We start from the raw sequence: 15,776 nt of genomic DNA, 5'->3' as shown, positions 1-15,776 counted from the left end.
TAGACAATAGGAGCTGATCACTCTTGGCTATGGGTCGTGGTTCTTCCAGGGAACTCACAATGCAATTAGGCTGCTTCAGTATTTTGGATATCAGTCAAGGATTTATTACTAGAATTGGTCTAACTGAGCTGGGTGTATGCAGGTGTAGGTTCATTAACTTTGCAGCAGAGATCCCCCATGATGCAGTGCTTCCCTGCTTTTCTGGTCCCAGACTTCAGTGAGGTTCTTGCCTTGGAATCTCTGTTCTCCATTCTGTATGCTAATGGAGATGCCTCCTTGTCCCATCTTTTATGCAGATGAGGCTAGAGGAGTTGCCTTAATCTTGTCACCCTTGTCAGGAGGGGTCTAGGTGTGTCTTCCACTGCCCTTCACTGCTCTCTGCAAGTCTTTTCTCTGATTGGTTTTGGTTCAAGCAGAGGCTTGGGAGGGGGGTGTCTTTCATGAGTCAGGCTGGATACTGCACCCTGGTTCCCCAAGAACACAGAGCTGACTGATATTGTCTTTGAGCTAATAGACCTATTGTTCATTTGTTTGTTTTAAGTGCAACCAGTAGAGGCTCATGCTTTCAGATCCAGAGGTTCCTGGGCTCAACCCAGCAGATGACCCAGCCAGGACCAACTGTGTGTGTGTGAGTGGGGGGGGGGGCAGGGCAGAGACCAGGCCTCAAGGGGCAGAAGAGTGGCTCTCTCAGGCACTCCTGGCAGTGCCTGGCAAAGCAGGAATCACACTGGGATGGTTTAGCATTGCTTTTCAGTTGGTCATTCATTGACTCTTAACAGGAAGAGGTGATTCGACCACAGTGTAGAAGTCTCAGCCTTTTGGCTAAGATCAAGTGTAAGTAGTCTCTTGGCCTATCTAAGGCTGTGATCAAGTGTCTTGATGTTTTTGGTCTTTTGGCCTCAAGATGAAAACCTTGTCTGTGTGTCCTTTAGACCTTGAAGTGAAAAAATAATCTAAGTATCTACATGGGGAGGAGGTTGCTGAGAGCAGAGAGCTCTTCAATCTAGCAGGCAAAGGCAGAAAAGGAGCCAATGGCGGGAAGCTGAAGAAATTTAGATTGTAACTAAGGGGCATATCTTTAACAGTGTGAGTAAGTAACCACTGGAACAAGTCACCTAGGGATGGGAAGGATTCCCCATCACTTGGAGTCTCTGCATCAAGCCTGGGTGTTCGGGCTGTGCTAGACAGTGAAGTTCTGGGCTGGGTGCAGGAATCACTGGGTGTAAATTGCTGGTCTGTGCTGTGCAGGAGGTCAGACTAGATGATCTACTGGTCCCTGCTGGCCCTAACATATGTGACACTCTGCACCCAAGGTAGGAAGCTCCTCCGTCTTGTGCTCACAGCTGGAATCTCATGCACTGACACTCCACACTGGGATTGCACATAGCAAATGAACAGCACCTCTAAGCAGTGCCTTTTTGCTTTGAAATCTGCTTTAGCATTGTTAACTGGAGGAGGGCTCCTGCTGCTCCTGTTCCACCAGGCCACTTCCACTACTGTGACCCAGGGACCTCTTGATGTCAATTGGCAGAGGAGACAGGGATGAATCAGGGTCACAGGGATCCCATGGGTCTGGCATTTACACATTAGTTCACCGAAGAGTGTCAGGTAAGGAAGTTTCTGCTGAAAGCCTGTGTCGCACTGGTCACCCTCATTGCAAAATGTATGTGAGGATAATATGTACAGCGATGTGTGTACATATATGGAACATTATGGTCTTAAAGCCTGGTAGTTAAGGCAGGCCACCCAGAGGTACAGACCTTGAGATAAGTTCCATCAGACAGCAGGTGGGAGGCAGGTATCTCTCTGCTTTCCATTGCCTATTGAGTCTTACTATAGGAATTGATTAGCATTGAGTCAAATGCTATTGTGGGGATGTCAGGAGAAGAAATGTACAGGAAGAGGTGGGATGGGGGGAATGGGAGACCCTCATTACAGGTGAACAACAAAGCACTGGTCTAATATATCTAGGGGTGCAGAGAGACACATGCACATTCTTCTCCTGGGGAGACACTGCCAGCCAGTTTGGTCTTCTGAAAGGAAGTTCTGACTCTCAGCTAGCCTGGGTGCAAATCACTGGTAGGACTAAGGCGGAGCAGCACCTTGTTAGACAAGATGGCATCTCGTTACTTGAGTCTATGCTCTAGAATGTGTGCTATGCTTTGGTATGTAAACCTTTGTTTCCAATAGCTCTGCCTGTTGTCATTTGAATCTCTGGTCTTTGCTAGTAGGTATATGCTTGCTTTCTCTGGAACCCAGCCTAAGTGCTGTGGGTTGAGCACAGTGGTAATCCGAGGTAGAGCAGGTAAGCTGGGGTACACTTTTCCTTTGGGAGCAGCCAGTCTGTGAACTTCCAGTAGAGCAGGGCCTGGGAATTCCTGGGGATGCTCAGGGGTGGGGTGTGCCTATTGCTAGCCTGCAGAGGGCAGTGGAGCTCATGTGGGCTGAGAGGGGCAGGCTGGTGCCGCCACTGGCTGCTGGTGCCAGTGAGCTGACGCTGGCAGAGGCAGACAGGGCTTCCACATGTGAAGGGGAAGCAGTAGCAAGATGCCTCACAGGCCTGGGTATCCCAAGAAGCCTCCCACCCACCAAGCACTGATAGAAAACCCCACCCAATCCCCAAGCATCACCCTCTGAAGGAAGGGATTATAAAACAGGGGAGCTCCCCTCCTCCAGGGAAACATGGTCCTGCACCCCTACCAAGGCCCAGGTCTCTGTGCTAGGGAGATTTATAGGCATATCCCCTCTGCTAGCGCTGTCTCCTGGAGATGTGGAGTGCCCTGTTCTCCTCCACCAGGGGTGCACAGGGAATGGCTCCAGGCAGCATGGGAAGAGTTAAGCCCAACAGGGGGTTCTGGTTCATTCTTTCATCCCCTCGGAGCTGTGAGGCCACCCTGGAGTCCCTCTAGCCTTGTCTGTGCATCGCTGAGTGACTCCCTTTGGTTGGGGGCAGGATCCCTGCAGACCAAATTATCCCAACTGCTACTTCTGGACTTTGTGTTAAGGGGGGAGGTTTATACAGCTAGATGCAGCGCCAGCACCTGGGGGATATTAACAAGGAGCTGCCTTTAATCCTTTCTCTCCTTCACATAAAGCTCTACTACCTAAATGAACAAGCAGTAAAACACACCCTGAAACAATCTGCCTGAGTCTGTAAAGCCACTCACTGCTTTGGGATTGTTTCCTTCCTATGAATGGGTTTTGCTGTAAATTACAGCTCTGCACACATTCCCTTGGGCCAAGCGAGCCTCGTCAGAGAAGCCAGCTCTGATTGGTGTCTGGCTCCCCCAGCCCCTAATTGAAGCCAAATGTGCAAGATGTGGGATTGTGGGACGTTGGCTGGGGCCCAGGAATCCGCAGAATGCCCCGGCGCTCGGCGGCGTCTTGCATCAGCCGGCAGAAGTTCGCGCTCGGCCGGGAAAAGGAATCTGCGGCCCCACTCCGGCGCGTCTTGGGGTAAGTGCTGCGGGGCCGGGAGCCCAGCCGCCCAAGACTCCGGGCTGCCCCAGCGCGGCGGGGCGAGGGCAGAGCCCGTGAGCGGCCGGCCGGCGGGCCCCGAAGTTTTGGGGCAAGTTGCGGGAGGTCGGGACGAGCCCCCTCCAAGGGAACGTTCTGCTGGGGGAACGGGGCGCTGCGGGCCGGGCCGGCTGGGGGCGGGATCCCCGCCCCGGCTCCAGCGCGTCCCCTGCCTGCCGCGCGCGGAAACTCCCCAAGGTCCCGCCGCGCCTCTACCCCCGCCTGGAGCGCGGACAGGGCACGGCCGCCCGCGAGCCGGGCTGTGTCCCCCGGGCCTAGTGGAGGGGAGCCCAGGGTACCCGGAGCCCCTCCAGGGGGGCAGCGGGGTTGCCGAGGCTAGCGGTGAGCGGGCTGCGTGGCCCTGCCCGCTCGGTGCCGAGCCGCGGCCCCAGATGCTCCGCGCAGCGCCGGGTAACGGGGCCGCTGGAGCCCGCTCCCGCAGACGGCGAATTGTAGCCAGAACAGACTACAGCTCCCAGCATGCATCGGGCCAGCCCGCCACTGCAGACCACGGCGCCTGTGGCGCTGCTTTCCCGGGACTTGTGGTCTTCGGACCGCTCTGTCCTGTGGAAGTGTAACACTGCTGCAAAAACCCAGACCTCATTCTGGGCTACATTAGCAGGAGTGTTCTAAGCGAGACAGGGGCTGTAATTTGGCGGCTCTACTCCGGGCAGATATAGCCTCAACTGCAGTACTATGTCCAGTCCTGGGCTCCATATTTCAGGAAAGATGTGGACAAACTGGAGAGAGTCCAGAGAAGAGCGACACAAATGATTAAAGGTCTAGACAACATGACCTGTGAGGGATGACTGAAAAAATTGGGTTTGTTTCCTCTGGAGAAGAGAAGACTGAGAGGGGGCATGATAAGTTTTCAAGTATGTAAAAGTTTGTTTACAAGGCAGAGGGAGAAAAATTGTTCTTGTTAACCTCTGAGGATAGGACAAGAAGCAATGGGTTTAAATTGCAGCAAGGGTGGTTTAGGTTGGACATTAGGAAAAATTTCATAACTGTCAAAGTGGTTGAACCCTGGAATAAATTGCCTAGGGAGGTTGTGGAATTGCTGTCATGGGAGATTTTTAAGAGCAGGTTAGACAAACACCTGTCAGGGATGGTCTGTATAATACTTAGTCTTACCCTGAGTGCAAGGGACTGGATTAGATGACCTCCCTTCAAGTCCTACACTTCTACGATGAATATCTTTGGGGCTCTACAGCCCCCAGCTCTGCCGTGTCTGAGGTCTCCATAGCGTTTAACAGGGCAAGCGCCTGGTCTATGGAGGAGCTGTGCCAGTCCTCGGCATGGCCTGTGAAACATTGGCTAGCCTGTTACTGTGAGCCTTTGTCAGGGAGTCAGCCCTTGTCACTCCATACAAAGCCAGTCAGGACTCCGATAGGAGCATGCCTCCTCTGTCTGAGCATACTGTCTCCAGGGCAAGAAGCTTTGACCTTCCTGGGTCTGACCTCAGAGCATTCAGCATCCCCTTTCTCACAGAGCAGTTCCCGCATGAGTGTACCCGGGCGGGGCTCCTGGGGAAGCCAGAGGGCCCTGCAGCCCAACTCTGCTGTCAGACATGACTCCCAGCCAGCTGGCAGAACAGAAGGTACATTAGTCAGGCACACAGCACAGGACAGAACCCACCGGGACAGAAACCAGTGACCTCCAGCCAAGTCTATCTTGGGGAAGGGAAACCAGAGCCAGGGCTCTGGTCCTTCCCCTGTGCCCCAAGCCAGCTGAGAGTGACTTGCTTCCAGCTATCTGGCCCCGCCCTGCCTATTGCTCCTCCTCTGGCCTTTGTCTCGCTTCCTGGGCCAAGTGTCACCTGGTCACATCCCCCTTCTGGATTTTGGGTTATGAAAGGGCAGGTATAGCATCGGTGCAGGCAGCTGGAGCAACCCCTGCAAAAGTGTCACACCTGACATTGGTGCAATACACAGGGAAACTGAGGCACACACCGCACCCATACAAAACAGGAAGGCTCACATGCAGTGTAACAAAGGAAAATCCCCACTTCGTCACATCTCTCCCCCCTTTGAGACTGAACTGAATGGGGTCACTTTAGCCAGTCACTTTCAGGCCTCCCTCTCCGGGACAAAGAATCAGCTATAACATTTGCACTCCCCTTAACATGGACCACCTCCATCTCATAATCCTGGAAGGACAGACTCCACCTCTGGAGCTTCACATTGGCCCCGCTCATCTGGTGCAGCCATGGCAGGGTGAGTGGTCCGTGTACACAGTGATGGTCTTGAGCTTCCAATAGGCCACATGGAATCGGATTGATCCATCTTTCCTGGGGACCAGCACCACGGGAGAGGCCCCCAGGGCTGGTGGATGGCTGAATCACCCCTAAAGCCAGCATGTCTCTGACCTCTCCCTCCAGGGCCTGTGCTGTGTTCCCCATTACTCTGAATGGGGAACACCTGAGGGAAGGCCAGCTCCTATCTCCACCCAGTGGACAGCTCAGTTAGTGAGCCTAGGCCGGTTGGAAAACCGCTGTTGGTACAAATGTACAAATAGATAAGCTATTACCAGCAGGAGAGTGGGGTGGGGGGAGGTATTTTTTCATGCTTTGTGTGTATAAAAAGATCTTCTACACTTTCCACAGTATGCATCCGATGAAGTGAGCTGTAGCTCACGAAAGCTTATGCTCAAATAAATTGGTTAGTCTCTAAGGTGCCACAAGTACTCCTTTTCTTTTTGGTACAAATGCAGCGTTTCTCTGATCTCTGCCTGCTGGGCAGGGGTTAGCTGGTCAGAGTGAAACTGATTCCAGCAAGGGGCCGGCTCCGGTCTCAGGGAAAAGACCCACCGGGGCTCTTCCCCCTTCTCCCACTGGCCACACATGGCCAGTACCAGCCTCTCCCTGTCACAGTATGGCTTCATCATGTTGACTTGGTCCCCTCAGTGGCTGTGAGCCTGGTTGGGCAGTTCCACCACATCGTTCTCCTCATTCAGCTGCTTGATGACCTTGAAGGGCCCATCCCAGGCAGCTTTCAGCTTATTCTTCCTTTCCAGGATGAAAACCCTCACCTGGTCCCTGGTGCCATAGGCTGAGTGGTCATACCAGACTTTCTGCCTCCCTTGGGCCCTGGCTAGGTTCTCCCTGGCAGGACCCATGAGCTCAGTGACCTTTGCCCGGAAAGTCAGTACATACTCCACCACTGATTCTCCATTGGGGGAGGCCTTCCCCCCCACCTTCGTCCCTCACCAAGTCCAGGGCCACCTTCTGAAAAGGCTCCTCTATGACAAGGCTGCCTTATCCTTGTCCCAGGCCATTTGCACCTATGGACAAGACAGCCCTGGTTGGTAACTGTCCATCTGGGTGTGGTTGCCCACACGAAGCTGGGGTCTCTGATCCCCTTACGCTCAGCTTTGCCCCTGCTGTCCCAGTGAGGGCCGGCAGCAAGCCTGCTGCTTTGCTCACAGAATCAGAGCCAGCATGAGCATCTCCCCTGTGTGCAGCGGGGCAGGGACCATCTGTCTCATTTAGCTCCAGGGCTCTGGTTACAGACAGGCAGGTATCCTGAGCCTAGAAGCGCCTTCCTCCTGCCAGCCAGGTCATTTGCATTTTCACTGACCACTTCAGTCTCAGCCGATTGGTTTCCTGGATTCAAATCCTTGGCTGTTACAGGAGCAGGGCCTGGATCCTGACCCAAATAGTCATTCCCCAACAGGAGGTCACCGCCGATATCTTGGAGAACCCCAACTACCAGCCAGTCTGACCCCTCCTGTGTCTGCGCAGGGATCTGGGCCATAGGCAGGGCGAGGGCCTTCATCCCTGGGCCCTTCACCCAGGTCACACAGCCCCTCAGCATCTGGTGAGGCTGCACCACCCAGGGCCTGACAACAGTTTTCTCTGTCCCAGGGTCTCTCCACCCCAGAAATGTCTCCCCATTGACCACCACCTTCCACTTCCACTGGGGGGTCCAAGGGTCCTGAGCCCAGGAGAGTACATATATGCTGGGCCCAGGAGTGAGAGCCAGTCTGCCATCCTGCCTATCTGGCTACAGAGCTCTATGGCCTTGGGACCCAGGAAGGGGGCTAGACACCAAAGCCTTTCTGCAGGTCCAGCCTCTTTCCAATTGCCAACCTTCGCAAAGGCTGCGAGACGGGCATCTATATCTCCCTTCTCCTTAACCTGGGGCAGCAATTTAGGGTTGAGGTTCCCTGCAGAATTGGCACCCCGGAGTCCATCCCCAGTCACCTCTGGATAGGTCCCTCTGCCTCTCAGCTCTGCCATCTCCAGTTCCTGCTGCCTCTTTCTCCTGCTGTTCTACTTCATGCCTTCCCTGTCTCTCATGGTCCTCTGACTCCTTCAAACTCGGCTCCAATTCCATCTGTCTCAGATCCACTGACTGGGAACTTGGTGGAGACCCCCTGCTGGTCAGGGACACAGGTCTCCGGGACACCTGGCTGCTCCCAGCCTGGTTTGTGGCCCCAGATGGGTCAGGAACTGGTGCGGGCCTGCGGCTGCCTAGCTGCTCCCAGCCTCTCTCCCGCCCCAAGCTGGGTAAGGAACCGGCTCCTTAGAGCGATCCTCCTCTTCCAACTAAGCAATCAGCTGTGCCTTAGTGAGCTTTCCAATGCGCAGCTGTCTTTCTCTGCACAGCTCCACAATGTCCTTCTTAAGGAGATGGTGATAGGCCATCTCCACCCTGTTCCCAAGTGGTCACAGACACACAGGCCTGTGCTCTCTCAGCTCCCTGTGAGGAACCCCTTCAGTGTGCCAGCCCTTTTCGGGGGCCCACCTCTCAGGGTTAATCCGTAGGCTCCTCCTGGAGCCACACCTCTCGTCGCCTCCAGCACACCTGTCTCTCGCCGTCACACCCCTTTGTTTTACTGCTCCCCAGTCACTTACTGCAGGATGCTCTGTCTGTAGGGTGTAGTTTATTCCACCTTTGCCACCAGTTTTCACGGAGTCAGTGGGGTGATGCTCTGGAACTACTCCATACAAAGCCAGTCAGGACTCTGGGGGAGCATGCCTCCTCTCTCTGGGCATACTGTTTCCAGGGCAAGAAGCTTACACAGCTTTGACCTTCCTGGGTCTGACGTCGGAGCATTCAGCATCCCCTTTCTCACCATGTGCTGCCCGCAGTGAGTCCGCCCAGGTTGGGCTCCTGGGGAAGCCAGAGGGCCCTGCAGCCCAATTCTGCAGTCAGACGTGACTCCCAGCCAGCTGGCAAAAAAGCAAGACTCATATAGGCTCACATACAACATAAGAAGGGAAAATCTCCACTTGGTCACAGCCCTGTCCTGGGCACTAGTGCAGGGGAGCTGTGCGCTCTGTTCAGGGCGGGTGGGTTGTAAGGAGAAGATGGACATGAGATAACAAACCCACCTCCAACCAGCCCCTCCACTGCCAGCCTCATTGCCTTGCCAGGGTTCACAGGGGTCTGAGGAGCTGAGCCTCAGGCAGCTGGGTCCAGAGCCTCAAAGGTATCTAGGTGCCTAGCTCTCATCCATTTCAATAGGCATCAAAATACCTGTGAGGGGCTGGGCCCTGCTCTCTTGTGAGTGCTGGGGGTGCTGCATGGACACTTCCTGCTCATTTACTAACCTGAGAGCTGGATGGGATGGCATGTGGGCAAAGGAAGGGTCGGGCATGCTCCTAGACTGGATGCGTGTGCTCTCTCTAATGCCAATAAGCCCGGTCTGCATTCCCAGGGAGGCTGGGAGGCCTGCCCTTGGCCTGCAGGATGGGGGTGTTTCACTGGAGCTGTGCTTGTAGGTAGGTGAGAATTGGACCCTGTCAGGTCTGCAGACCTCTCCTGTTCAGGGCTTTTCCTTTCAGTGTGTGCTAACCAGTGCGTGTGCTAGGGCCTCTGCACACAGCCCCAGAGGGACAATGTAGGGGTGTGTGTGAGATCCAGCCACCCCAAATGTGTGCCACAAGCCAGTGGCAGTGGCTGACATATGCAGTGCTTCTCAGTCTGTGAAGCAGACCACAGCCTCCAGTGGCCATGAGTGGCAAAACCTTGTTCATGGTGTTCCCCCAACATGGGAATAATATAAATCAGTGCTGGGACCTGTTATAGGTTGGGGTTGGAGGTCACTGCCCAGGTTGCTGGGGGGCTTGTGCAAAGAGTCCTCACCTCACCTGCTCATGGGGCACAATCAGCAGGGAGATCTGGGGAGAGAGGGAGGGAGGTCCCTGTCCCAATGCCATTAGTTCAGCTGTTCCCATCTCCAACCCCCCAGCCCCCCTGCAGTTAATTCAGCCCCCCATTCCCACTCCATCCCCTTTCCCATACAGCGAAGTCAGCAGTCTCACACTGGCACCAATTTTTTGGTCTGTGGAAAAGGTGGCAACCCTAAGCAGAAGGAAGGAGGCAGCACAGCAGCAGCCGCCACCTCTGGGGGCCAGGCTACTTGTGTGGCCATGCTAGTGAAGACCCAACAATTGACGGGAGTGGGGCCTTGGGGGAAGAGGTGGAGCAGGGGTTGGGCCTTGGGGATCCAGTTACAAGCCATTAGAAAGGTGGCCACCCTATGCAGCGCTTCCTCTGTCTCTGCGCTCTGGACCCAATCTGGCCAGTAATCCAGGCTCTCCTCCCCGTAGCACCTGTGGTCAGATATTTGGCGCTCTGTGTGTGCGTGTGTTCTTTCTGCGTGCTGTGCTGACTCTGGCCAGATAGCCCGTACAGCAGGTTCCAGTCGAACTGCCCAATAAATCTACAGACTTGGTTTGTAGCGAAGGCACTTGGTCAGGTTTATTGTCTACAAAGCATGGTCCTAATGTCCTGGCTCCATGGTTACAGGTACACTCTCACGTACTCCCATTGCAATGGACTAGCTCAGTCAATGGCGGGACTTTCCATTATCCCCATGGCCAGACAAAGACACTCCTTCTGAGACTTAATTTTACATATCAATACAAACAAGTTACATATTGCCCCAACGTATCAGGATGCCACCTTCTGACGTATTTGGGTGCCACCCATTACCTTGTACCTGTAGGTTCGATCAAAACATCTCTATCCATCATGCTGTCATCCTGACCTTATCCTTAAGATGGATCAGCGTGTTTGTGTTTGGTATTGAGGTGTTCTGGTTCCACCTTTCTGGAATGTGTTTGTGTGTGTATATTCTTGTGGCTAGCACTACTTAGCAATGTGTGTTTCTGCAATATCAGCCCTGTGATTGCCAGATTCTGTGAGCAGGGTCTGCCTCTTGCTCGCAACCTGACTTTGCTTCATATTGGCTATGTTTTGACCACTACTTTAGTTCAAGCTTCTGATACAAGGGCTTATGTTTCAGGCTCTCTTCCTACTACAGTACCTTCCTTCCTGCACTGGCAGCCATCCCTTCTCCCTCCCTCCTGCTTTCCAGGCCTGCGGGAAGGGGATTCGTCTTCCCCCTCCATGAGGGCCACCAGTAGGGGGGCAGGCTGGACATTGCCCTCTGGCTCCCCCTGCTGGCTGATTCTGCTCAGCCGTTGTGCAGGCCTAGGGAGTGGGGAGTGCTGGAGTGCGGCTGCCTCTGTGCTGCCATTAAGTGGGGGCAGAAGGCAGATTGTGGGGAACATGGGGATGTGAGGTGCTAGAGATGGAGAATGAGTGGGAAAGAATCTGAGGGGAAAGGAAGGGAAATCTGGGGAGGGGTGAGTGAATGTAGCGAGTGTGTACGGGACAGGAGACATGCAGGAGTTGGGAAGAAGCAGTGAGTGGGACAGTTGACTGTCCCTCCTAGATGGGAGGGGGGATAAAGTCCCCACCGGTGGTGACCAGGGAGCCCACAGTTGTGTGTATTTAAGGCTGGATCTTGACCCTGATGTGACCCCACACACAGTGGCTGTTGGCTTCCTGACAAGTTAGACCATGAGAAGACTGGCAAAAAGCATCATGTATTTATTGTTTTGAAGTCTCATGATGTGGAGGGCCTGAGTAATGACTGGGGAATGCCGGGGGTGTGACACAGAGCCAGCCCAACTCTTGGGGCAGACAGGCCTGTTGCTGGACATTTGGCTTTCATGTGTGGCCTGGGAGCCCTGTGTGTGCCAGGTGCCCCTTTCTGAGGTGGGCAGTACCTTTCTCATAGCCAGCTACAATCTGAAGGGCTTAGTCAGAATGAACCAGCAAAGACATGATACCCATTACCCCATGCCTGGGGGTGATGAGTAGCTTAGATGACCATTACCATAGCAAATTCAATTCTTCACGTATTTATCCTGACAACACCCCAGTGCTATGAGCCCCAGTTTACAGGTGGTATAACCCTTCTGCCAGCTGGTGTCGGCAGCACTGGGGGGCTAGGTTCAAAATCTAGAAGTTCCTCTTAACATTGCAAAACAACCGGCTCGAACTCCCACCCAGAAATCTAGGAAAACTAAACCCTACCCCTGGATGCTGCTAAGAGGCAACTCCTCCTTTGTCGTGCACACTGAGTCTGGGTAGAATAAGAACTTTTATTTAAAGGGAGAGGGAACCCAGTATTAATGTGGGAAAATACCACAACAATATTCAAAAGATGCAAACCATGAGCAAACTGCCACCTCACAGTATCTTTAGCAGTGTCCTTTGCTTCAGTTTCCCACCTTGAGATGTGAAAGGGCAAATGTCCCTTTAACACCACTCCCCTGTCCCTTCCCTGCTCACAGTTGGTTGTCTGAAGTCAGTGAAGTGCCAGCTTCAGGGATGTGTTCGCAGGTGTTCCCCTCCTGCCCCTGAAGGGGGGTTGAGCAATCCCCCTTTGCGGCTGCTGCTCCCTGCTATCTCTGTCTCCTCCGCCTTTAACGGCCCTGCTGTGTTCAGAGGTTCCATTGCTTAGCCCAGAGCTTGGTGATTTCAGCTCTTAGCAATTTCACCACATAATGAGGAACCTCTGAATGCTGTGTTCTCTGCAGTGTCTTTACCTGCATCACTGTCCCCACACCAGGTAAACCCTTAAACCTGCTCCTCAGTGATTTCAACTCTAGCAAATGCTGAGCAGAACAAAGGACTCTTAACTGAGTCTCATTCACTCTGCCTTGAAATGGTAGAAAGAGAAAGTCAGACGGAATGTACAACTCTTTAACTAAGTCTATACAACCACATAAGAACCGACGTCTGGGTCTCTCTCTATCTCCCCCCCAACTTTCACTTGGATTTGGCGTCACTATCCCCTGCTTAGTGGGTGCAGTTCAAGGTAGGTAGACCCCTTCAACTAGGGTGTAAGTACAGTTCTGCTGCCCTTTACTCACACAATAAGGATAACGCTTCGTTGCTCCTGTGTCCAAGACTAAAGTGAATTTTAACCCAAAGCAACCAAAATGAATTGTTTGGCAAAGCAACTCTATCTGCTGATCACCTAGGCAAAGTAGGTGTGTCTATGCAAATACACTCTGCTTCTGAAGTCTTTCCCCATTCATCAGCAGAAGCTGGGGAGAGCTCATTCAGACCCTGCTGAGGAAATATGACGTGGACTATATGATGGAGGAGAAAATCAAAGGCAAGTCTTCCAAGTCCCAGCCAGGGCCCTAACCACTGGGCTATCTGTGCCCTCTCCTGTGTGCTTGGCAGACCATCACCCTTACTGGGAGCAAAAGAGGCATGCCAGGCACAGGCGTGGCAGTGAAGGGACAGACTCCCTTCCCTAGCATAACGACTTGGAGGACTCCCGACCCAATGGTCACTGTACCTTGGGGAGCACTCTGGAGTCTGGTGGTGTTTTTTGCTTTGCAGAGCACTGCAGTTGGTGATTGAATCCTGCCAGGATGGAGACTGGAACACACCAAGTTGGAATGACATCGTCCTGCTCCAGGCTTTTACTGGCAATGCATGCAAGGCTGTGCTGACAGACAGCAGATGTCCACGCACTGTTTGGAGTCCTGCCAGCAAAATCATCCACTTTTTCCAGCAAAGTTAAACTAGTTTCCCAAGAGACACAAGCACCTACCCATCCATTTCTACCAGCGCAATGCCTGTGTGGTTGCAAAAGTACTTGTACTGTACCAGCAGTCCTCCAACTGCCAGCCTACAATGCAATTGTCCCCACAGCAGTCACTGCTGTGGCCAAAGTTCAGAACTCGAGTGTTCAGGGTCGTAGGATGGAGAGTAGTCAGGGAAGGGGGAAGCAATGCAACAAACAGTCAACAGAGGGATTTGTTGGACTTTGCCCCCTTGCTCCCACAATTCCCCAAGAATTGGCCCTCAGATGTTAATACCTCTAAGCCTCTCCTCTTCATGTCTCACATGGGAGCTACAAGGACCCTGGAGTCTTTGCCAGTTTTCCAAGCCCCCGGGCGTTGCTGGGTTTTGCAGTGGGCCTCTGACCACCTCATCACCATTGGCCTGTCATGTGCACCATGAGGTTATGATAGATGGAAGGATTAGTTGTAGTGAGTACTGCTGCCCTCTGCTGAAGGGTGTGGGACATGCTTGAATATCAGCCATTCTTTCTGGCATGTATGGCTCCATGAAGCAATTTTTCAGTCAAGATTGGCTGCTTTTCCAACAGATCTGCTATAGAAATTATTGTGGGGCAGGTCTCTGGCCTGTGTTATCCAGTTGGTCAGACTAAACGATCACAATGGTCCCTTCTGGCCTTGGAATCAATGAATCTATTTGATATTAAAATTTGCAGTGTGTGTTAATTACATAAATTATCCAATCAGGGAGCAGAAAGAATGCGCTCTCTCTCTCTTTCTCTCTCTCTGTTTATTTATATACATACGGCAAAGGGCTGTCGATTAATCACGATTAACTCAAAAATAATTTGGATTAATTGCAGTTTTAATCACACTGGTAAACAATAGAATACCAATTGAAATTTATTAACTATTTTTGGATGTTTTTCTACATTTTTCAAATATCTTGATTTAAATTACAACACAGAATACAAAGTGTACAGTGCTTACTTTATATTATTATTTTTCATCACAAATGTAAAAAAACTGTAAAAATGATAAACAAAAGAAATAGTATTTTGCAGTTAACCTCATTCAAGTACTGTAGTGCAATCTCTTTATTGTGAAAGTGCAACTTACAAATGTAGATTTTTGTTTGTGTGTTACATAACTGCACTGAAAACCAAAACAACGTAAAACTTTAGAGCCTACAAGTCTACTCAATCCTACTTCTTATTCAGCCAATCACTCAGACAAACAAGTTTGTTGACATTTATGGGAGATAAAGCTGCCGGTTTCTTATATACTATGTCACCTGAAAGTGAGAACAGGAGTTTGCATGGCACTTTTGTAGCCAGTGTTGCAAGGTATTTGTGTGCCAGATACTCTAAACATTTCTATGCCCCTTCATGCTTTGGTTGTCATTCCAGAGGACATGCTTCCATGCTGAAGACTTTGTTTTAAAAAAAAAAAAAAGTGTTAATTAAATTTTGACTGAACTCTCTGGGGGAGAATAGTATGTCTTCTTCTCTGTTTTACCCGCATTCTGCCATATTTTTCATATTATAGCAGTCTTGGATGATGACCCAGTACATGTTATTTGTTTTAAGAACACTTTCACAGCAGATTTGACAAAACATAAAGAAGGTACCAATGTGAGATTTCTAAAGATAGCTACAGCACTCAACCCAGGGTTTAAGAATCTGAAGTGCCTTCCAAAATCTGAGAGGGATGAGGTGTGTGTGTGTGATGGGTTGGATCACAGAAACCCCTTTGACCGTGCCACCTGATGTGCTGAGACTACCTCTGAGCCTGTTTTCACTGCCAGCTTGGGACTTCAGTGCCCTGCCTGGTTGTGCCAGACACGTTAGCCTGCCGCAAACACAGATCCAAGGCTGAACCACGTCCCCAGAAACTGCAGGCTTAACTGAAAATGGCTTAAGAAGTGCTCCTGTCTCTAGCACTCAGATACCCAAACAAATCCATTTTACTAAGTATAAAGCTTATACAGTGTAAATTCATAAATTGTTCACCCTTTATAACACTGAGAGAGAGAGAGATGCACTGCTATTCCTCTCCCCCCCCCAGGTATTAATACATACTCTGGGTTAATTAATAAGTAAAAAGTTATTTTATTAAGTACAGAAAGTAGGATTTAAGTGGTTCCAAGTAATAGACAGAACAAAGTGAATTACCAAGCAAAATAAAATAAAACGTGCAAGTATAAGCTTAATACAATAAGAAAGTGATTACAGATGAAATCTCACCCTCCAAGGTGTTCCAGTAAGCTTCTTTTACAGACTAGTCTCCTTCTAGTCTGGGTCCAGCAATCACTCGCACTACTATAGTTACTGTCCTTTGTTCCAGTTTCTTTCAGGTATCCCTTGGGGGTGGAAAGGCTACCTCTTGAGCCAGCTGAAGACCAAATGGAGGGGTC

The 15,776-nt window shown here is 51.6% G+C and overlaps 1 protein-coding gene across 1 annotated transcript in view; it reads left to right on the top strand.

Annotated features, from left to right (window-relative positions):
- Positions 1-3,303: 3,303 nt before the first annotated feature.
- The window catches only part of DDR2 (discoidin domain receptor tyrosine kinase 2), a 144,036-nt gene continuing 131,563 nt past the window's right edge, over positions 3,304-15,776 (top strand). The window contains exon 1 of the mRNA XM_073356221.2: positions 3,304-3,456. The gene's annotated coding sequence lies outside the window, so the exon portion shown is untranslated. The remainder of the gene's footprint in view (positions 3,457-15,776) is intronic.

Source organism: Lepidochelys kempii, chromosome 8 (assembly GCF_965140285.1).
Source record: "Lepidochelys kempii isolate rLepKem1 chromosome 8, rLepKem1.hap1, whole genome shotgun sequence".
NCBI lineage: Eukaryota > Metazoa > Chordata > Testudines > Cheloniidae > Lepidochelys > Lepidochelys kempii.
This window is presented reverse-complemented; position numbering and strand designations above follow the sequence as displayed.